The sequence below is a fragment of the Loxodonta africana genome, chromosome 17 (assembly GCF_030014295.1).
Source record: "Loxodonta africana isolate mLoxAfr1 chromosome 17, mLoxAfr1.hap2, whole genome shotgun sequence".
In the NCBI taxonomy this organism is placed as follows: Eukaryota; Metazoa; Chordata; class Mammalia; order Proboscidea; family Elephantidae; genus Loxodonta; species Loxodonta africana.
The window spans coordinates 59,346,095-59,370,119 of record NC_087358.1 but is presented as its reverse complement, the minus strand read 5'-3'; the positions used below and the strand labels follow the sequence as shown (position 1 = coordinate 59,370,119).

Sequence of the window (24,025 nt, the reverse complement as noted above, 5' to 3'; positions counted from 1 at the left end):
ATGAGTCGGAATCGACACGATGGCAATGAGAGTTTGTGCTGAACATCAGTCTACAGCTTTGCGTATGTGTTTACTTTGTTAGAATAAATTTCTAGGACTGAAAATGCTGGGTGAAAAGATATATATGTATATTAAGACTTTTTTATTTTAATCTTCGCTAACTTATTAGTTAAAAATAGGATTTTTTTTTCCTGCTGTGAGGTTGTAAGAATGAACATCTTTGAAGAAATTTCTTTTGTGAAGAGATTTTTCTGTTGGAGGTTTTGATTTGATTATTAGCGTTTTTCTCCAACATTTCATTACGAAAGCTTTTCGTATTTTTTACAGCAAAATTGACTTTTACAGTGAACATTTATACACCTGCTACCTAGATTTACCAATAGAATTTTACAATATTTGCTTTATTACACATTTATTATTCTTTTATCTATCCATCATTTCATATTTTTTTCGGAGGATACATTTTAAAGTAAATTGCAGACTTTAGTACATTTCTCCCTAAATACTTTATCATGCATACTATTGATTAGAGTTTCAGTGTTGTTTAGTTTTTTTTTCTTTTCGGATAAAATTTACACAAAATGAAATGCATGACTGTTTTCACCTTAAACATTTTATTTTAACTTAAAACATGGAGTTGCATGCTCATTTGCCAGTCTTTTGATGAGGGAGCCAAGGTCTTTTTCTTTGAGAATGGAATATTGAGAATACATGATATAAGATTTCTAGTTTTGGTTTTTTAAATGGAGCAAAACCTTTGTCTTTGGAAGACATTTGCTGATTTTTGACAAACGTGTTCACATGTGTAAACCAAACCCAAGAATAGGCTTTTTTTTTTCTCTGTTTAAAGATGTTTGTCATTATTTCCCTGTTGTTTTGCCTTTGCTTTAGCTTTGGTTATGGTGCTTTTTAACTTTCATGTAGTCAGATGTCATCCTTTTCTTTTTTCAGCCTTTGGTGTCATGCATAGAGAAGCAGTCCTTACCAAACAATATATAAATGCATATATTTTTTTCTGGTCCTTTTTTTTTTCCTCCTACATTTAAATCTCCAATTAGAATAATGTGATGTAGGTTTTTTTTTTTTTTTAATGGCTAGCAACTGAAATTGTTAGTTAATACCATTTAATGAACAATCTGCCCTTCCATTTTTTTTTCCAGGTAAAATTGAATTTAATGTTTTATTGATGCCATTTTTATCATAACCTAGGTTTGTATATAGTATCAGATCTTTTTTGTGATAATATCAGACCTCTTTTTTGGTATCCTATTTTTTTTATTCTATCTATTTCTATACGTTAGGAGCCCTGGTGGTACAGTGATTAAATACGCAACTGATAACTGAAATGTTGGCAGTTTGAACCCACCAACAGCTCCTTGGAATATGGCAGTCTGCTTCTGTAAAGATTTACAGCCTCGGAAACCCTACCAGCGGAGTTGTCTGCCCTACAGAGTAGCTATGCGCTGGAATTGATTTGACAGCGGTGGGTGGGTGGGTTGATTCCTGTATATAACTACTTGATATGTTTTGTTTTCTGGTAAGGCACATTCCTCTTTGTTATTCTTTTTTTTTACGTTTCTTTTCTTACGTATATATTTTTTCAGATGAACTTTAGCATAGTCTTGAAGGATGGGGCGAAAGGATAGTGGGAAACAGCAACACGAGCAAAGGGAGAGAGGCTGATAAATCCTGGGAACGAAATTCTCTAACCTGTAGTTGTCTGAATTCTTAATCGATGTCGCTGATTATACATATGCATTGTGGTAATCTTAAATATGGGAAATGTCTGTTGAGGTGATTCAGACTAAATTCTAAAGGTCAAAATATGTTTGATATTTTAAGCATTTGGGATGTTATAGAAAGGACATAAGATTCTAGAATGAGAATGGGTTTAAATCGTGGTTTTAAATTTACTAACCATGTGGCCATGGGCAAGTCATAAATTTGGAGCATCTACATCACTTATTATTTTTCATGATTCTGTGGGTTGTCTGGGTGATTCTTCAAATCTGAGCTGACTCAACTTGGGTGGATGGTCTAGGGTGGGTTCACTCATGTGTCTGAGGCCTCTCCACGTAGCTGTCATTCTTCAGTAGGCTAACCCTTGTTCCAGTGGTATCAGAAGGGGTCTTAGCAGCAAGAGAGGGCAAGTCCCTATTTGGCTATACTTTTCAAGCCTCTGCTGTGTACGTTTGTTATTCTCTTGGCCCAAGTAAGACACGTGGCCAATCCTGGACTCAAGGGGTGGCACAGAAGGAGACTGCCCCTTGATTGGAAGAGAAGCAAAGTCATGATGCAAAGGAGGTTGCATATAGAGAACAAACCGGTAGTCATTATTGCGCTAGTTTACCACAGGAAGTAAAGGAGTTAGCTACGTGGATATCTAACAGAAAAGCTTCCCAGGCAGTGAGAATAGGCACTGTAAAGACCCTGAAGTGGAAGAGTGCTTGTTGTGTTCATGGAACAGCAAGGAGAGGTCAGTGTGGCTGGAAAGTAGGGAGCAAGCAGGAGATTGGTAAGAGAGGTAAAATCATAGAGGTAATGTGCTCTGGGACCAGGGTAAGGTCTTGTAGTGCTTGTAAACGGTCGTAAATACTTTTATCTTGTTTGAAATGAGGAGCCATAGCAGAGTTTTGAAGCAGGGGAGTAATGTGATAAGACTTTTAAAAATGATTACTCTGGCTGCTGTTTTGAGACTAGGTTGTAGGGAGGCAGGGATAGAAGCAGGAAGGCTACTTGTTGTCGTTGTTAGGTGCCGTCAAATCCATCTTTGACTCCTGGCGACTCCATGTGACAGAGTAGAACTGCCCCCGTAGGATTTCCTAGGCTGTAATCTTTTTGGGAGTAGATGGCCATGTCTTTCTCCTACAGAACTGGGTGGGTGCATTGTGCCACTTGTGTTCCTTCCCATATTTGTTGTTGTTATGTGCCATTGAGTCAGTTTAGATGCATAGCGACCCTATAGGACAGAGTAGAGCTGCCCCATAAGGTCTCCAAGGAGCAGCTGATGGATTTGAACTGCCAGTCTTCTGGTTAACAACTGAACTCTCAACCACTGCACCACCAGAGCTTCACCCAAAGGTCGACTGTCCAGAATTGACTGGTCGGCAGTGGGTCTGATATTTAGACTACTGTGACAATACAGGGAGAGATGACAGTGGCTCAGAGCTGGATAGTAGCAGTGGAGGTGAGTGGTGATAGGGTTCTCTGGATAAGTTTTGAAGATAGAGCCACAGCATTTCCTGACAGATTGAATATGAGTACATGACTGAAAGACAAAAGTCAAGGTTTCTGATCTGAACAGCCAGAAGTATCATATTGCCACCAGGATGATGGAGAAACCTGTGGGTAGAGTAGCTTCTCAGGGGGATGATTAGGAATTCAGGTTTGGGCATGTTAAGTTTGAGAACAATATCAGATATTTGAATGGAGTGGTCAAGTTGGGTGTAAGAATCTGGAGTTTAGGAGAGAGACCTGGAGATAAAAATTTGAGTACTTTAAATTTCTTAGCACACTGTATATGCCCGAGAAATACTTCCTAAAATGATTGTAAATCTAAAATACTTTTAAGTTTTATGCCTGAGAAATACTTCCTAAAATGACTGTAAATCTAAAATACTTTTAAGTTTTAAAGTTTCATTAGTGCCAATGATTTGACCTCAGATATGGAAGAATAGCAGCAGAGCAGTTTGGCTATAGCTAAAATATATCTTTTATGATGATAATAAAACATGAATAAAGCCTATATGCTAAATATCTTATTTGAATATTCCTCTGTATTGATCTTTCCAGCCTGCTTCTAATTAGGAAAGCTTACTGAAGGGAGGCTATGTAAGTAAAGGCCTAATAGGACAGAGACTTAAGAGTTGAAGGAATAATCAGTCCTAAATCTTTGGAGATTTTTTTCTTTTTCCTTCTTTGTTCTTTCTCTCTCTAATTCTAAAGTATTAACATAGTGGGACGTCTAGGTATGAAACACTGGGTCAAATCTAGAAGCTGTTCTGTCTTCAAACATGCAGAACTTTACTACTGTGAGAAGCTTGATCCTCTGAAGGATGACCAGATCCAGCCTTACCAACCCATTCCTAGAATTTGGACGAGTCAGGAAAATGAGACAGGGGCCTTGGCTTTTTGTATAATTTAGGCCTACTATATAGAAATGACTTGAGAATGGTTTTTATTTTGTGGAAGAGAAAAAAACAGGTTTGTCATTGAGCCAGTATTTAGTTGTTCGCTTCTGAAGGTTTTCATTCAGCAAATACTTATTAAACGACTATTGTGGTTTAGGAATGCTATCAGGCTGAAACAAATGGCCAGTGAGGCAGGTAAGCAGATGATGAAAATATAATGTTCTTTAGGTATTCCAGAAGAGTAGGCAAGAAGAAGTTATGAGGGCAATCAGACTTATCAGAGTGCTTTGCACTTTGTAGCAGTGCATACATGAATGTATGAATGAATAAACAATGTGATTCATACGTCTATTAGATCGTTACAAAATACTGTGGGAGCACAAGGGAGGCAGTGACCAATTCTTCCTGTTAATGACAGAGGGAGGAGAGAATCTTTTCGCAAGAGATTCACTGGGCTGGGAAAGGCAGTAAAAGATAGAGTGTAAAATATGACTTGCTCTGAACTAACAAGTTCAGCAAAGCTGGTCTGTAAGGTGTATGTTAGGGGGTGGAGTGGCAAGAGATGAGGCTAGTAAGATAGACCAGAGTCAAGATGTAAAAGTACCTTTTATTGATCCCTGACGGAGCAGGAGAAAAGTGGAGTGCGGGAATCAAATTCTAGTAAAAAGACCAGACTTAGTTCTGACTGAGACTGGAGGAACCCCAGGAGATATGGCCCCTGGACTCTCTGTTAACCCAGAACTAAAACCATTCCCAAAGCCAACTCTTCAGACAAATAATAGACTGAACTATATATAAGACATAAAATGATACTCGTGAAGAGTATGCTTTTTAGTTCAAGTAGATATACAAGACTAAATGGGCACTCCTGTCCGGAGGAGACATGAGAAGGCAGAAAGGGACAGGAGCTGGTTGAATGGACACGGGAAATCCGGGGTGGAAAGGAGAAATGTGTAGTCATGTTATAGGGATAGCAACTAGGGTCGCTAACAACGTGTGTATAAATTTTTGTATGAGAAATTAATTTGAGCTATAAACTTTCACTTAAAGCACAGTTAAAAAAAATCTTTTATTGAATTTTATTCTGTGGTTGCAGGTGGGCTTTGGAGGGGTGGTGGTTGTTGCGTGTGTTTGCTTTAATAGGAATATTATGAGGTAGAATTTATGATAAATTCTTAAGACATCATTCTTGAATTGGGAAATCAGATGTTGATGTAATTTTAAAAGTTACAAACATACATGTTGGAAATGAGCACACCTTAATAGGTTCTGTACTTTATGTACTGTGAAAGTTTACAAATCAAGTCATTCTCTCATACAAAAATTTATATACACCTTGCTATATACTCCTAATTGCTCCCCCCCCCAATGAGACTGCCTGCTCCTTCCCTCCACTCTCTCTTTTCGTGCCCATTCTGCCAGCTTCTGATCCTCTCTGCCCTCTCATCTCCCCTCCAGGTAGGAGATGCCAACATAGTCTCAAGTGTCTCCTTGATCCAAGAAGCTCATTCTTCACCAGCATCTTTTTCTGTCCCATTGCCCAGTCCAATCCCTGTCTGAAGAATTGGCTTTGGGAATGGTTCCTGTCCTGGGCTAACAGAAGGTCTGGGGGCCATGACCACTGGGGGTCCTTCTAGTCTCAGTCAGACTATTAAGTCTGGACTTTTTACCAGAATTTGGTGTCTGCATCCCACCACTCTCCTGCTCCCTCAGGGATTCTCTGTTGTGTTCCCTGTCAGGGCAGTCATTGGTTGTAGCCGGGCACCATGTAGTTCTTCTGGTCTCAGACTGCTGTAGTCTCTGGTTTATGTGGCCCTTTCTGTCTCTTGGGCTCATAATTACCTTGTGTCCTTGCTGTTCTTCATCCTCCTTTGGTTCAGGTGGGTTGAGACCAATTGATGCATCTTAGATGGCCACTTGCTAGCGTTGAAGACCTTAGACGCTGCTCTCCAAAGTGGGATGCAGAATGTTTTCTTAATAGATTTTATTATGCCAGTTGACTTAGGTGTCCCCTGAAACCATGATCTCCAGATCCTCGCCAGGTAGGGTCTATTTTATGCCTTTTAGATAATATGTATGATCTCAATGTAGGTAAAACCATTTTAATAAAAATGACTTTTTTTCAGTTGTTTATTATTTTATTCTTTACTTTGTTTACATGTCTTATGTGAGGTTTTTAAGGGTTAGTAGGTTAGAATGGAAATGTAGAAATTTATGAAAATCAGTATCAGGGAAAATATATAGGAGCTCATCAGTATCGGGACAAAATGGCATGCAAAAATATGCATATTCAATGACATTATAGTATATTTGTCTGATCTTTCCCATGGTCATAGCAAAAATACAGTTCCTGTTACATGATTTGTATTAACCATTAAAAGAAATCATCACGGTAATTCCTCCTGAGACTTTAAGAGTAGTTGGCTTAAATAATGTTCCTCTCTTGATCTTCCTAACCTAAACCCAGAAACCCAGTGCCATCGAGTCGATTCCGACTCACAGTGACCCTATGGGACGGAGTAGAACTGCCCCATAGAGTTTCCAAGGCCAGGGTTTCCATTTTACTAACCTAGTAAATAATAAAATTAAAAAATTTTTTGTTTTTGGTGAAAATATAAGTAGCAAAACCTGCTCTCATTTCAGTTTCTAGACACAGTGATCAGCGACATTGGGTAAATTCTTCACATTGTGTCAACATTCTTGTTATTTCTGTTCTAATTGTTTCACTTCCATTTACCTAATTTCTCATATATGCTTTATAATTGCTGTTGACCAAAGTCTTTTATAGATAAATTTTTAAAAAGTAATACAATACTCAAGGGTAACAATCTTTACTCTTTGGGATAAACAGTTACTTAAAGGTGACTTCATGGGATAGTTTCAACTCAATGTTTGAAGAGCAACTCAGGGCCATACTCTAAGAGACTCCTCCAGACTCAGTAGGTCCAGTAAGTCTGGATTCTTTAAGAATTTGAAGTTCTGTTCCACATTTTTCTCCCTTTTTATCAGGATTTCTCTATTGTGTTCCTGACCAGAGCATTCAATAGTGGTACCTAGGCACCATCTAGTTCTTCTGGCTGCAGGGTGGAGGAGGCAGTGATTCATGTAGACAGTCCAGTACTCCAGTTCTTTCTCTGATTCTTGGGTTTCCTTCTTTCTCTTTTGTTCCAGATGAATAAAGATCAGTAGCTGTATCTTAGGTGGCTGCTGGTAAGCTTTTAAGACCCCAGGCACTACTCACCATATTGGGAGGTAGAACATAAACTTAAAGAACTGTATTATGCCAATTTACTGGATTGTCCTGTGAGACCATGACACTAAAGCCCCCAAACCAAGAGAACTAATCCCATAATTTTAGATTTACAGAAGAGTTGCAAAGACAGTACAGAGTCCCTGTATACTTGTCATCTAGTTTCCATTAATGCTAACAACTTATATAAGCAAGGTACAGTTATCAAAACCAAGAAATTAATATTGGCATTTTGGAGTCCTTGGGCGGTACAAATGGTTAAGCACTTGACTACTAGCTGAAAGGTTGGGGGTTCATACCCATACAGAGGCACCTCAGAAGACAGGTCTGGTGATCTGCTTCTGAAAGGTAGAGCCTTGAAAACCCTATGGTGGGAAAAAGACAAAACCCTATGGAGGGAGCACAACAGACAACTCCTGAGGGAGCAGGAGACCAATGGGATACAGACCCCAAATTCTCATAAAAAGACCATACCTAATGGTATGACTGCGACTAGAGGAATCCCAGAGACAATGCTCCCCAGAACTTCTGATGGCACAGGACAGGAACCATCCCCGAAGACAACTCATCAGGCATGAAAAGGACTGGTCAGTAGTGGGGAGAGAGATGCTGATGAAGAGTGAGCTAATTAAATCAGGTGGACACTGGAGAGTGTGTTGAGGGGGGATGGGAAGAGAGAGAGAGAGGGAAGATGGCAAAATTGGCATGAAACGAGAGACTGAAAGGGCTGACTCAATAGGGGGAGAGCAAGTGGGAGAAGGGAGTAAGATGTATGTAAACCTACATGTGACAGACTGATTGGAATGGTAAATGTTCACTTGAAGCTTAATAAAAATTAATTAAAAAAAAAAAAACCCTATGGAACAGTTCTACTCTGCACACGTGGAGTTGCTATGAGTCAGAATTGACTCTTTGGCAACTAACAACAAGAATAGTATTAAAACTATAGATTTTATTGGAATTTTTCCAGTTTCTCCGTCAACCAAAAAACCAAACCCGTTGCCATCGAGTTAATTCCGACTCATAGTGACCCGATAGGACAGAATAGAACTGCCCCACAGGTTTCCAGGGGGCAGCTGGTGGATTCACCATGAGTTGGAATCAACTCAACACTTTTTTTTTTTTTTAATGTCATACAACTAGTTAATTGTAGCATTGGGACTAGGTCACGTACTCCAAAGCTCATGGTTTTAACCATTAGGCTACATGGTTAGTTGTTAATGTTAATTTCTTCATTCCTCTGTTTTGAACAGCAACGTAAAGAGAAGTCATTGTTTCTCATAACAATTCCTAAAATTTCCCTACTTTTCTGTTTATATTTGGTTCCTCTTTTTATCAAAGAGCAAAAGGTGTGTGTGTATGTGTTTATTTATTTATTAGGTAAAAGTAGCATAATTGTTTTCATGGTATTGGGTTTTAATCTCAGGGGCTAGGGAGTCTGTGATTCAAGCCTCGAGCAAACAGTCAAGCCAAGTAAGCCATCAGTCCAGAAACAATTATGAATTTACATTCAGTGCATCTATCAAGAGAATGGTATTAAGCTTTTTCTTAATCTCCTTGGAGAGAGGGTCTTTGAATTATTTTACAGATAAGTAATAAATATTAAGTGAAAATAGAGACATAGCCTCAACAAGGATGGTTTAAAATAAGAGGCTTGCCTTCTGTCATATTGTTTTGAATTTTCCTAATGGCAAAAGATAGCTTTTTGTTGTTGTTTGCTTTTTTGTTTTTAAGCACATGGAATTTCGATGTGTTTAAGGATGAGCCTATTTGAACTCATAATAAAACCCATTTGTTTAAATATGCTATTGCCGTAAGATAAAAAGGAGCCCTGGTGGCGCTTGAATCCACCAGCTGCTCCTTGGAAACCGTATGGGGAAAGTTCTCCCCTGTCTGAAAGGGTCACTGTGAGTTAGAATCGACTTGACAGCAACAGGTTGGTTGGTTTGTTTGTTTTTTAATAAAAGAATGCTTCTAGAATATCAGCGTAGTTGGTTTTCTTTGGCTTTTGTTAGCAAAGTGTATGTAATAAACATAATTGAATTTTTGAGGATTTTATAGAGTTTGCAGGTTATTCTGAATATCAAATAATTTTATATATTATTTTCAACTATGTAAAAATTTGAGTCAGGAGACTTCTTTTGTTGTTGTTGTTGTAAATTATATCACACAACTTTGCCAATTCAGCTTTTTACAGGTGTACAGTTTATTGACCGCAGATAATAAGTGAGGTCATACATTATTTGTCCTTTTGTGATTGACTTATATTACTCAGCGTAACGTCTTCCAGCTCCATCCATTAATTGTAGCATGTATCATCATTTCTCTTACCGGCTGAGTTGTATTCCATTGTATGTATGTACCACATTTTGATTATCCATTCATTTGTTGATGGACATTTAGTTTGTTTCCACATTTTGGCCATTGTGAGTAGTGCTGCGATGAACATCGGTATGCAAGTCACTGTTTGAGTCTCTGCTTTAAAGTCTTTTGGGTATATAGCTAAGAGTAGAATTGCTGGATCATATTGTAGTTCTGTTTTTAATTTTTTTAGGAACTGCCACAGTTTTCCACAACAGCTGTACCATTTTGGATTCCCACCAGCAATGTGTAAGGGTTTTAGTTCCCCATATCCTCAACAATATTTGTTATTTGCTGTTGTTTTTATCTTAGCCATCCTACTGGGAGTGAAATGGTTATCTCATTGTGGTTTTGATTTGCATTTCTCTGATAGCTGATGTCATTGAGCATCTTTTTCTGTGTTTGGCGGCCGTTGGAATGTCTTCTTTGGTAAAATATCCAAGTTTTTTGCCCATTTTATGTTTGAGTTGTCTTTTTGTTGTTAAGTCCTCAAAGGTTTATATACATTTTGATTATTAGGTTCTTGTTGGATATATGGTTTCCGAAGATATTCTCCCAGTTGGTAGCTTGTCTTTTCACTTTTTTGGTAAAGTCTTTTGATGAACAAGTTTTTAATTTAATTTTTTAATTTCTATGCCATCGAGTCAATTCCGACTCATAGCGACCCAATTTCTATGAGGTCCCGTTTATTTATTTTGTCTTTTGCTGTTTGTGGTGTTGTTATTATATTAGATAATCCACTGTCAAGCTAGGCCTGACAGTGTTGCCCCTGTTTGTTTTTCTAAGAATTTTATGGTTTTAATTTGCACATTAGGTACTTAATTAATTTTGAATCTGTTTTTGTGTATGGTGTTAGGTGTGGATCCTTTTTCATTTTTATGCATTTGGAAATCTAATTTTCCCAGCACCATTTATTGAAGAGGTTCTTCTTTCCCCATCAAATAGGCTTAGAACCCTTGTCAAAAGTCAGTTGACCATAGTTAGGTGTATTGAACTCTCAATTCTATTCCATTTGTCTCTGTGTCTATTGTTAAAATAGTACCAGGCTGTTTTTGATTACTGTAGCTGTATAATATGTTTTAAAATCAAGAAGCGTGAGTCTCCTACTTTGTTCTTCTTTTTCAACATCGCTTTAGCTATTTTGGGCCTTGCCATTCCATACAAAGTTGAGGATTAGTTTTTCCATTTCTGTAAAGAAGGCTGTTGGAATTTTGATCAGGATTGCATTGACTCTGTAGATCACTTTGGGTAGTATTGACATCTTAACAATATTATGTCTTCCAATTCATAAACATGAAGCATCTTTCCATTTAAGTCTTCTTTAATCTCTTTCAGCCATGTTTTATAATTTTCATTGTATAAGACTTTCATATCCCTGGTTAGATTTATTCCTAGGTGTTTTATTCTCATAAGATGCTGTTGTAAATGGGATACGCATTGCCGTTGAGTTGATTCTGACTCATAGTGACCCCATAAGACAGAACAGAACTGCCCCATAGGGTTCCCAAGAAGCAGCTGGTAGATTCAAACTGCCAGCCTTTTGGTTAGCAGCCATAGCTTTTAAACACTGTGCCACCGGGGCTCCATAAATGGAATAGTTTCCCTAATTTCCCTGTCTGATTTCTCATTGCTGGTGTATAGAAACCCAACTCATTTTTATATGTTGACCTTGCACCCTGCAACTGTGCTGAATTTCTCTATTAGCTCTAGAAGTTTTCTTGTGGACTCTTTGGGATTTTTCTATATATAGGATCATGTCATCCACTAGTAGAGATAATTTTACTTCTTTTCCAGTCTGGAGACTTCTACTGTAAACATAGCCTTAATGTGATTTTTGTTTTCAGTTCTGTAAACAATGTTCTAAGGATTTTGGAGAGGCTGTAGAATCATAAAATGTCAGAGCTGAAATGAATCTTCAGAATAACCAGTTGTATTAAACCCTGGTGGTGTAGTGGTTAAGTGCTACAGCTGCTAACCAAAGGGTCGACAGTTCGAATCCACCAGGCGCTCCTTGAAAACTCTATGGGGCAGTTCTACTCTGTCCTATAGGGTCGCTATGAGTTGGAATCGACTCGACAGCACTAGGTTTGGATTTGGTATAAAGTATCCAATATTTTACAAAAAAGGAAACAAATCCCATAGTAGTGTGAAGTAAATTGTCCACAGTCACAGTTGATTTGTAGATCCCATAGTAGTGTGAAGTAAATTGTCCACAGTCACAGTGGATTTGTAGAAGCTGGGGGATACAGTTCCTTTCAAGCAGGTTACTGGTTATCAGTGTAGAGACAAACTTAGACATAATTAACTGTAATACAAAATGGAATGTTATGGGCAGCAGAAAAGGCACTGATTTTCTTACTCAACAATATCCTCTCAGAACGAAAAAAGCAAACAAAGAAACAAACAAAAAACCCAAATCAAAAAACCTTCTCTTGACCCCTTCACAACAAAATTACATTCTTGTCTTAAGTTTTCATCTCTTACTCTGTCTTAAACTCATCCTAATCAGGTTTTTTGTTTATTTTTTTTACCTTTGCCCTACCATGAAGACGCATCTCTTAAGATCAACAGTGACCTCCATGTTGCTAAATTCGGCTGCTGTCTTTTTTTTCTCTCACTTAATCTTATTTGAGGAGCCCTGATGGTGCAGTGGTTAAAGTGCTCAGCTGCTAACCAGGCCAGCGGTTTGAACCCACCAGCTGCTCTGTGAAAGAAAGGTGTGGCAGTATGCTTACGTAAAGATTTACAGCCTTGGAAACCCTATGGGGCAATTCTCCTCCATTCCATAGGGTTGCTATGAGTTGGAATTGACTTGATGGCAACAGGTTCAGTTTTCTGTTCTTCTTGCTTGCTCTGGCATTTGACACAGTTGCTCTCTCCCTCCTCTTGGAAGCACTTTTACTTGAATTCCAGAATAACATCATAATATCACACTTGCCTTGTTTTTCTCCTACATTTCTGAGTGCTTCTTTTCTACCTCCTTTGCTAATTCCACTTTATCTTCCCTGCCTCTAAATGCTGGAAGGTCCCAAGATTCTGTCATTGTTACCTCTTATATCTATAGCTTTATATCACATGTGTGATGATTGCTCCCAAATTTAATTATCTCCAGTCCAGACCTCTACCTTGGTCTTTGGATGGTGTCCACTTGGATGTCTAATGGGCACCTCAAAACTGAACTCTTATTCTCCCACACCAAACCATCGCTATCTGTAGTCTTTCCTATCTTAGTTTTGGCAACTCCAGTCTTCCAGTTGCTGAGGCTACAAATAGCTTTTTGAAGTCTCTAATACTCCTGTATCGCAGATTTGGTCCATTTACTAATCTCATTGGCTATTCCATGAAAACATACAGAATCTAATCATATCTTACTTCCTCTTCTGCTGCCTCCTTTGTCCAAGTCATTATTATTATCACCTTTTTTGGATTTTTGCATTAGACTCTACTTGCTTCTGTCCTACACTTCCCTTCCCCAATCTGTTTCAACACAGCAGTCAAATCTCTCCAATTAAAGACTTGATACAGGGAGACTCTTCATTGCTATCTGCTAGTGTTCCCCCTCCTACTGTTGTGAGGTACCGTTGAGTTGATTTTCAATTCACAGCGACCCCATGTGTCATGAATTGAATATCTGTCAACTTGGCTAGGTTCTGATTTCCAGTATTGTATAATTGCCCACCATTTTATATGATTTTCCTATATGTTATAAATCCTATCACTATGATGTAATAAGATGGATTAATGGCAGTTTTATTGATGAGATCTACAAGATTAGGTTGTATCTTAAGCCAGTCTCTTTAGAAATAGAGAGAAGTGAGCAGAGAGACATGGGGTCCTCATACCACCAAGAAAGAAGCGCCGGGAGCAGAGCGCGTCCTTTGGACCTGAGGTTCCTGAGCTGAGATGCACCCAGACCAAGGAGAGATTGAGGAGAGGGACCTTCCTCCAGTACTGACAGGAAGAGAAAGGCTTCCTTGGAGCCGAAGCCCTGAATTTGGACTTTCAGCCTTCTAGACTGTGAGAGAGTAAATTTCTCTTCGTTAAAGCCATCCTCTTATGGTATTTCTGTTAGAGCAGTATGAGATGACCAAGACACCACGTGACAGAGTGGAAATGCCTCATAGGATTTTCTAGACTGTAATCTTTTTTTTTTTTAATTTTGTTGACTTTTTTTTTTAATAATTTTTATTGTGCTTTAAGTGAAAGTTTACAAAAAAGTCAGTCTGTCACATATAAGCTTATATACCCCTTACTACATACTTCCATTTACTCTACCCCTAATGAGTCAGTCTGCTCCCTTCTTCCAGTCTCTTCTTTCGCGACCGTTTTGCCAGTTTCTAACCCTCTCTACCCTCCCATCTCCCCTCCAGACAGGAGATGCCAATACAGTCTCAAGTGTCCACCTGATACAAGTAGCTCACTCTTCATCAGCATCTCTTGCCAGCCCATTGTTCAGTCCCTTCCATGTCTGATGAGTAGTCTTCGGGAATGGTTCCAGTCCTGGGCCAACAGAAGGTTTGGGACTATGACTGCCAGGATTCTTCTATTCTCAGTCAGACCATTAAGTCTGGTCTTTTTATGAGAATTTGGGGTCTGCATCCCACTGTTCTCCTGCTCCCTCAGGGATTCTCTGTTGTGCTCTCTGTCAGGGCAGTCATTGATTGTGGCGGGGCACCATCTAGTTCTTCTGGTCTCAGGATGATGTAAGTCTCTAGTTCACGTGCCCCTTTCTGTCTCTTGGGCTCGTAGTTATCGTGTGACCTTGATGTTCTTAATTCTCCTTTGATCCAAATGGGTTGAGACCAATTGATGCATCTTAGATGGCCGCTTGTTAGCATTTAAGACCCCAGACGCCACCCTTCAAAGTGGGATGTGGAATGTTTTCATAATAGAGTGTATTATGCCAATTAACTTAGAAGTCCCCTTAAGCCATAGTCCCCAAACCCCCACCCTTGCTCCGCTGACCTTCAAAGCATTCAGTTTATCCAGGAAACTTCTTTGCTTTTGGTCCTAGACTGTAATCTTTATGGAAGCAGATCACCAGGGTTTTTCTGCCATGGAGGTGCTGGGTGGGTTCAAATCTTTCGGTTAGGAGTTGAGTGTTTAACCTTTGTGCCACTAAGGCTCCATTCCCTCTTTTACCACTCTCCTTTTTTTTTTCCACTTGAGCCACACTGGCCACCTTGCTTTCCTTGAACATACCAGTCAAGCTCCCTGTCAGAGCCTTTGCATAGGCTTGACTGCCTCGAGTGTTCTACATGGCTAGCTCCCTCACTTCTTCTCAGGTCTTTACTCAAATGTCATATTCTCTTCTTCCCTATTTTATCTTTTTCTCCTTTGCCCTTCGCTAACATATATTTTATTCCTCCCTTGCTAGAATGTAAGCACCATATGGATGGTGCTGCTGTTGTTATTGCCTTAGAGTCTATCAACTCGTGGGGACCCCATCTGGGTATGGATCACTTATCAACAATGTGTCCCTTTTGTTCACTGCTCTATTTCAAAGGCCTAGAACAGTGTCTGGCACAAAGCAGATCTTCAATAAAATAGTCACTGGTATATAAGTGACTAGGAGTACTTCATATCAGCCATTAACTTGACCTTGGTTAGGTTGCTTCCCTCTGTAGACCCCTTTCCATATCTTTAAAAGGAAGTTCAATCGGATTAGTGTTTCAGGCTTTCTTAAAACAGCAAAAACTTAAATACTGACGTACCTTGAAGGTTTTAGAAGAATTCTGCTGCTTAACAAAAAAGTTTAAAAATTATTGGACTGGGATAAATGTTCTCCAAAGTCCCTTTCAGCCCTATGATGATAAGTTTTCATAATAATAATTGTAAGTGGAACTATTGAGGGAAGCCTTCATGTAGAAGAGGCATTGAACTGAGACCTGAAGAATGGATGTTCAGAAGACAGACTAGGGGATGGAGTGGGACGTAGGTAAGTGCTTTCCAAGGCCGGGAACAGTGGTAAGGAAGACAGACAGAAGCAGAACTTATTTAGGAGATTTCAGTAAGGCTGGAGTTGTGTGTAACAGTGGGGGGGAAAAAAAAAGTGGGAAGAGGGGGCAAAATAGTACCAGAAAAGAGTAAAAATTGAGGTCAGATTATGAAGGCTTGAGTACTGTGGTAAATAGTCCGGCTTTTTTATTTTGCCTTTAGGGAATCAAAGTTATTTTCTTTTGTTTGTTTTATATTAAGGTATATGCTTATTCAATATATGTCTATTTCTAGAAATAAACATACCTACAGCATTTACAAGTACCTACAGCGTTTACAAGTACATTATGTATTTCCATCACAATTTTTCTCGTGTGTCTTTGGTTTTCTTCATTCTCCCTTGCTCTTGATGGGGTGAGACCAATGGAATATTTTAGATGGCAGCTGACCAGCTTTTAAGACCCCAGAGGCTACTCATCAAAGTAGAATGTAGAACATTTTCTTTATAAACTATGTTATGCCAGTTGAACTAGATGTTCCCCAAGACCATGGTCCCCACAGCCCTAAGCCCAGTAATTTGGTCCCTCTGGGAGTTTAGATGTGCCTATGGAGCTTCCATTACTTTGCCTTGGACAAGTTGTGCTGGCTTCCCCAGTATTGTGTACTGTCTTACTCTTCACCAAAGTTACCACTTTTCCATTCCCACCCCTGCCATCAAAGATTGTTTCTTTTTGTGTGTAAGCCTTTTCATGAGTTTTTGTACTAGTGGTCTCATACAATATTTGTCATTTTGTGATTGACTTATTTCACTCACTATAATGTCCTCCAGATTCATCCATGTTGTGAGATGCTTTGCAGATTTGTCTTTGTTCTTTATCGTTGAGTAGTACTCCATTGTTTGTATGTACCATAGTTTATTCATTCATCTGTTGATGGGCATCTAGTTTGTTTCCATCTTTTTATTTTCATATAAATTTTGTCTTGCATAAATATCTAGGAGTGGAATTGCTGGGTCACATGTTAAGTGTGGAAACCCGGGTGGTGTAGTGGTTAAGTGCTATGGCTGCTAACCAAAGGATTGGCAGTTTGAATCTGCCAGGCGCTCCTTGGGGACTCTATGGGGCAGTTCTACACTGTCCTGTAGGGTTGCTATGAGTGGAAATTGACTCAGTGGCACTGGGTTTAGTTTTTTTAGTTTAGTAAGTTAAGTGTGTGTTTAGCTTTGTAAGAAACTTTTTAAGAAACTGCTTTCCACAGTGGCTGTACTATTTTGCATTCACACCGACAGTGTATTAGAGTTGTTGCTCGGTATTCTCGCCAGCACTTGGTATTGTTGATATTTTTTTTTAAAGCTATCTAAGGTATGCTGAAGGAGCCCTGGTGGCACAATGGTTAAGTGCTTAGCTGCTGACTGAAAGGTTGGTGTTGAACCCAGCCAGTGACTCTTTGGGAGAAAAGACTTGACGACATCTGCTTCTGTCAATATTAGAGCCAAGAAAACCCTATGGGGCACAGTTCTACTCTGTAACACTTTGGGTTGCTATGAATTGAAAATGACTCAGTGGAAACTAACAGCAACATATTGACTCTTGAGCCTATGCTGTTTCTCTAGCTTTTTTCTTTGATACTCTAGGAGGAGGTTGATTTCGAGTGGCTGTGAATGGAACCAGGAATCCAGTTCCTGTAGGTGGCAAAATAACGCTAATAAGGGCACCCCTAGGGAAAGGGGCAATATATTGTAATAGGAGCTCTGGAATCATCTTAACAGAAAAAACCCATTGCCGTCGAGTTGATTCTGACTCATAGTGACCCTGCAGGACAGAGTAGAACTGCCCCATAGAATTTCCAAGGAGTACCTGGTGGACACAAACTGCCGACTTTTGGTTCGCAGCCGTAGCACTTAACCACTACACACCAGGGTTTCCAGAATCATCTTAGGAACAGCTAAGATATGTTTCTTTTGAAAAGCGGTAATTATTTTCACTTTAAGTCTCTCATTTATGTATGTAGAAGTGATCTACATACTGGTGACTAAAAGTACTTCTTTTAAATTACATTCCGTGTATCTGCCATTATCAAGTAATGAGGTGCTTTATATAAATGGATTTTCTCAATAGCAGAAGCTTATTCTTGTATGTATTTGTACTTCATAAAATATTCCACACACTTGAAGTTATTCACTTTGTCTTTTAACAACCTTTATCATAATAATGCTGACTTCAAGGCACTTGCTGTGTGGTGACCTACTTACTTAAGGGATATGTAGAACATATTGACCTATGGCTTCTGATTCCAGTACTTTTTAAATTGTATTTATTTGTAGTTTTATAGGGTTTTTTTTTTCCTGTCTAATTATCAACTGTCACTTGTTCGTTCTGACATCCTTTTACTATTGCCCTCTTTTTCTCTCTTATAATTTTTTATTTCTGATAAGCTAAAAGAAGATAATCAGATTATTAGACTTGCATAGACGTTGCCCAAGGTAAGTTTCAGCTCTGGTCAAGCACTGGGGGACTTTCCAGTGAACTTCTCCTGTGACTACTCAGAGGACCTTCTTCTTTTTTTTTTTTGGTGTTTGAATTCTGAATATCATTCTGGAACTAAATTAAGCTAACATTTGACAGCAGAGGAGGGGATGTGTTTTCCTTTTTAGCATAATTCTTTATTAGTAACTTGCTAAAACGTTGTGATTATTTCAGTAAAAAGCTAAACAAACTGAGCAGTGTTCAGTGGTATGGAATAAATAGACATTTGCTGGACAGAAAGTCTGTTTACAATCATTACGTTTTGTAGCAGTTATAAAGTTCCTGTGAAAGTCAGCGACATCTTCTTCCTTCAGCTGTGTCTCTGGTAAGGCAAAACGACTATTTCCAAGTAATTAACTAAATTTGCTTTTTGAAAAATATTTGGATGAAGGTTCTCTAGTGAGTTGCGCTTGGAAGTGCTTGACGCTTTCAAGCCATTTTGATCAGTTTGAGCTCTTAGAATAAATTGGTAAATATTCAGTAAGGGACCAGGGTAGGTAGGTAGTAACATATCTGCTGCTTGGGCACTTTGTCAGATGTATGGTGAGTTTGTGAGCAGAGCTTTCCCGGACACATCTTTTGTTGGTGCGCCCTTAGGTCCACCACGTATGGTACAGCAGAGCTTTAGCAGGGTGCTGACACATGGTAGACTTTCAGTGTATATGGAAAATTCTTTCAAAAGGTAAAGAAAACTGTGGTTATGAACTGTGATGGCATTGATAATTTTTTAAAAATAGGGTTTTATCAAGTTTGTAATTCCACCTAAAATCATTTTACTATATTGGACTTTAAAGCTCGTTTCTAACCCTGAGCTTTTTTTTTTATTCTATAAACCAGGTTAATTCAGACTTGTTTTTCCAATGAACTTTGAATTTTCTAGTGGATTTATCTGTTTAGTGAACTTATAACTCTGCATCTGGTATTGCAGTTTGCTAGCTTTTTCAGATTATAGGGCAATATACCCCTTTCATATAAGGGTTAATGAGTAGCCAGGGTAGACTCACCTGATTCTTAAACTCACCTTATTGTTACATTAAGAGCAGAAAAGTGGCCCTCTCCTCTCCTTACCCTCTCATACTTTTTTTCTTTTGTAGTTTTATTGTTATATTAAAATAATTTTTAAAAATTGAAATTTGTTTTTTTAAAACAATATGCAGCTTTCAGTCTTGCTTCCTAGTAGATTCTTATTCCATTTTATTGTTAATTTTAAATTATGGTAATTAACACAAGCTGAGTACTTTTTTAAGGGACGTCTTCTTGGCTGTACCTCCCTCCTTTCCTTCGCCTCTCCCCCGTTTTTTTACCTGCAGATTTGCATGTTTGACCTCTCAGAATAATTGGGTCCACAGCAACATGGGCGTGTCTTCCTTAGAAACACTTAGTTTCATGTATGACTCATAAGCCAAAGCACAGACACCACTTCCCCAATCTACAGGAGCCATTTTAACAGCATAAAAGTTGCCGGATTGCTTTTTATTTTCAAGCCCAAAGGACGATATCTAAAGAGAAAGACAATATTTAAAAGGTAACTTGTTGTGGGTTTCGTGTGTTTGCTTCTGGCCGTTTCCCTGAGCTGATAAACGGAGGGTGGTTCTTACCTGTGAAAGAACATGGCTGAATGTGTTCTTTAACTCTGATAAAATGTGTGTAGTCAGTCACATGCCTGATTACACTTAACTAAAAAAAAAGCATTCCACTTCTGGAAAGTTTTAGATCTCTTTAGTAAAGCATTTTTTTATGTTTTGTGAGATTGTTTTCTTTTTCTGTGTGACTTGAGAATGAGTTTTTTTTTTCTCATATTTGTATCAAAAAGCAAATTAGGTCAAATTTTCATAAGAACACATCTAGTTGTACTATTCCTGTATGATATGAGGGTTAAGAAAAAATTCAGAGGCAGTAGCTTTGTTTTGGCATTTTAATTTAGGGTGAAATTTTGGGGCAACTCAGTTATAGGTGTTGACCTTTTTTTAAAGTTAATAAAATTACACTAAACATTACTTCTGAAAACTAAGTTTAAGTAAAATAAACGGACATTTAGAGAACAAGTAAAAGTGACTTAAATAAAGAGGGAGAAAAACTAGAATGATTCATGTACTGTTAAAAAAAAAACAAAAAAAACTGGGCTTATAATCCACACTGGAAACATGTTCTGAACAACGAGCTTAGAAACATTACTTGCCCCTAAGGAAACATGTAGTAAAAAGCAAAAATAAAGAATATTGGCCTCCTGTCTGTACTGCTGTTTTTAAATTTTGCTTGTTTTGAATTAAAAAATAAAACCTTTTGTAAATGAAAAAATGGCTCAATCTTTTCCTGAAAATATTTGTCTTAACTGATATTGTGAGATTTCGGCAAGTGTACATTCCGATGTGTCTTGAAGTTTTCGGTACTCTGAGAAGCTGGATGCAGTATTATTTTGCTTCTGAAACTTATTTATGAAAGACAAATTTGAATATTGAATGATTAGGAATAGTTTTTGGACATACAACTGGCCTAGTCAGCTATTGCTGACTCGAGGGTCGTTATAAGTTGGAATCGACTTGGTGGCGATGGGTTTGGTTTATAACATTTTGCTAGTTCTTTGAGGATTCGCCGTTATTAACTAACTGAGTGCTTGAAGCTCTGTCAGATGAAAGGCAAGGTAGAAAGGCAGTCAGTTAGTATTTCTTACTCTTTTTCAGAGGATTGTTGATATTCACAGATCTTAATTTTATGGTTTTACAAGAAAGGTATGGCAGACATTTACCAATTCACCTCAGAGCAGTTTGCTATCATCTTTGTTTGCATATTGCTGGTTTAGTCAGCCTTTGAGAAAGTAAAGGCTGTATTTACTTCCAGTCTGGTCTGTGTGAAAAATCTAATAAAAGCATTTTGAAAAAAAATTTTTTTTGAGTTTTTAAAGTTCAGTGATTCTGAAGAGAAAAATCAAGGAGCACACAAATAAGCAGTATAATTAAGATTTTATTTATTAAAGGGAAGTAGGAAAACTTAGTTCCTTAAAATTAACAAGCTGTTACAATTTAATAGATACTGGTCATATATTTCAGTTTCTTATTATGTGAAGAAGACTGAGGTAGGGCTTCAAGAGACAGGAGGGAAAAAAAGCAAGGAAGCAAGGGGAGGCCAGAAAGTCCTAATAGGTAGCCCCCCTACCCCCCTTTTCCTTTCTTAAGGTTGTATTTAAGTTTAAACTAAGTCATCAGAATTAAACTTAGAATTGCTGATTTAAAGAACGACAGTGCTAAAAGAGACTGAAGGTGGTCCAGCTGCCTCAAGTTTATAGATGAAGAAAGAGATTCTGTGACTTGTTTCCTCGAGGTCCTACAATGCTTAATGGGAGGGCTACCGTTTGGGAGCTGCTCATAATAGTCCACAACAAGTGACTTTGTTTGAAATGGTCTGCATTTCCTTAAGAGTAAATAAAGCCTTAATTAAGTTGCTTGGTGGTAGTTTTGGTGATAAGGTGCAAACAAATGAATTAACCAGTAATTTTGAAGATGTGTTTATGCTAGCTTACTTTTTCATCAGAGAGAAGGCGAAGCATTTAAAAATTTTCTACAACAGCTTTTTTTTCCACTGTTAGACTTTTTTGATAGTTAAAACATTTGTCTGTGACATTGCTTGTTTAAATGGGCCTAGAGAACGTGGGAGTGGAAGGATTCGAGAATTTAAGTTGAATTTGTAGACAAAAAGACATTTATATTTCTGCTTTAATTTTTCTTATTGTTTTAAGAAAGCAAATACTATTTAATATGATAATACCTTGTTCTGTGTGTGTGTCTGTATAACTTTGCATATGGGTTTACAAAATCTAGAGGTCTCTAAAATTTAACATTGTACTTATCTTAAATTTGACCTTCCTATAATTAGTAATCGCATTTGTTTGTCTTTGTGGTACTTCTCTCCTCCTTGAGAGCTTGCTTACCCTGCATACCAGACACTTTTAGAATTTTCTGAGAAATAAAAACTTTTTGTTAACTTTTTATCTGTTATTATTGGGATGGCTGAAATTTACTTTGCATCTGCCTGTTCTTTAGGTCTGAAATTTGGATTTTTTTTTTTTTTTTTAATTACCTTGCATAGAATTTTGAGTCTCCTAAATTTCTAGGACTTCTAACCTAATTTAACATTAAATCCTCCACAGTGCTTATCATTGTCCTAAGCAACAAGGAATTCCTGGGTAGCACAAATGGTTAGGCGCTGGGCTGCTAACTGAAAGGCTGGCAGTTCGAGTCCACCAAGAAATGACTCAGAAGAAAGACCTGGCAATCTACTTCTGAAAGATCACAGCCATCGAAATCCCTACGGAGTGCAGTTCTGTCCTGAAACACCTGGAATCACCATGATTGGAATTGTTTCAACAACTAGTTTGAGTTTATTAAGCAACAAACAGGGCACATAAGGCTAAAAAACATGGGCTCTGTCCTCAGGAACTTAGGTTTTTATTGGGAGAGCAGGAATTGGTAAGTAAATGAAATAAGAACAGAACCACACCACTGAATAGTTAAATTCAGGTTTAGATTGTCCAGAGATGAGAGATGATTGAGACTTAAAAGAGTCAGGAAAGTTTACAGATCTTAAAGGAAGTATGAGTATTGAAGAATAAACAGCGTTTGTCTAGGTTAAGAGTGTTGTCCTCATTGATAAGAAAAAGAATATAAAGTCCTTGAGGTCAGAGATGTTTTATTTCTCTGACTTTTTGACTAAGACAAAGTACCAAGCACATATGAGTAGGTAGGTATTACTTACTGCATTAAACTCTTGGCTACTTTCTGTTGCCACCTTATATGACAAACTCATTGGGCATATCCTGCTAAGATTTACTTAAAACAAAGCAAAACAAAACACATTGTCATCGTCGAGTCAGTTCCGACTTTTAGTGACCCTACAAGACAGAGTAGAACTGGCCCGTAGGGATTCCAAGGCTGTAATCTTTATGGACGCAGATTACCCATCTTTCTTCCACGGAGTGGCTGATGGGTTCGAACCACTGACCTTTCAGTTAGCAGCCGAGCTAAGGTTACCAAAAAAACCCAAATAAATAAAAAACCGTTGCCATTGAGTCAATTCCAACTTACAGCGACCCTATAGGACAGAGTAGAACTACCCCATAGAGTTTCCAAGGAACGGCTGGTAGATTCGAATTGTTGACCTTTGGCTAGCGATAGTAGCTGTTAACCACTGTGCCACCAGGGCCGCAATGAGCTAAGGTTACGGGTGACGAATCTTTAAAGGGCCTGTGGTTTCCAGCTTAATCACTGTCTGGTGTCTGTACATTGTAACCTTTCAAAGATAAAAGTCAATGCTTATCTGGTAAGCCAGTTGCCGTAGAGTTGACCCCAACTCACGGTGACCCTATATATGTCAGAGTAGAACTGTGTTCTGTAGGGTTGTCAATGACTGATTTTTTTTCAGAAGTAGATTGCCAGGTCTTTTCTTCCGAGGCACCTCTGGGTAGACTTGAACCTCCAGCCTTTCAGTTAGCAGCCCAGTGTGTTAACCATTTGCACCACTCGTCTACTTGGTTGTTACTGTTGTTAGTTGCTGTCGAGTCGGCTCTAGCTCATGGAGACCTTATATATAACAGGACAAATCGTTGTCCCTTCCTTTGCCATCTTCATGACTGTTGGTATGTTCGAGTCTGCTGCTGTGGCTATTGTGTCGTCCATCTTATTGAGGGTTTCCCTCATTTTTGCTGACCTTCTTCTTTACCAAACCTGATGTCTCTTTCTGTGATTGGTCTTTCCTGATAACGTATCCAAAGTAAGCAAGCAGAAGCCTCACCGTCCTTGGTTGTAAGGAGCATTCTGGTTGTTTTTTTT

At 38.4% G+C, this 24,025-nt stretch overlaps 1 protein-coding gene across 5 annotated transcripts in view; it reads left to right on the top strand.

Annotated features, from left to right (window-relative positions):
* The window catches only part of ELF1 (E74 like ETS transcription factor 1), a 128,340-nt gene that overhangs the window by 14,878 nt on the left and 89,437 nt on the right, over positions 1-24,025 (top strand). Inside the window, exon 1 of one of the 5 annotated variants that reach the window (XM_010592574.3) lies at positions 19,426-19,728. The exons of 2 other annotated variants lie outside the window; for them this stretch is intronic. The gene's annotated coding sequence lies outside the window, so the exon portion shown is untranslated. Of the gene's footprint in view, positions 1-19,425; positions 19,729-24,025 lie in introns of those variants that run through there. 2 more of the 5 variants (XM_023551240.2, XM_003412597.4) reach the window with 2 other exon arrangements.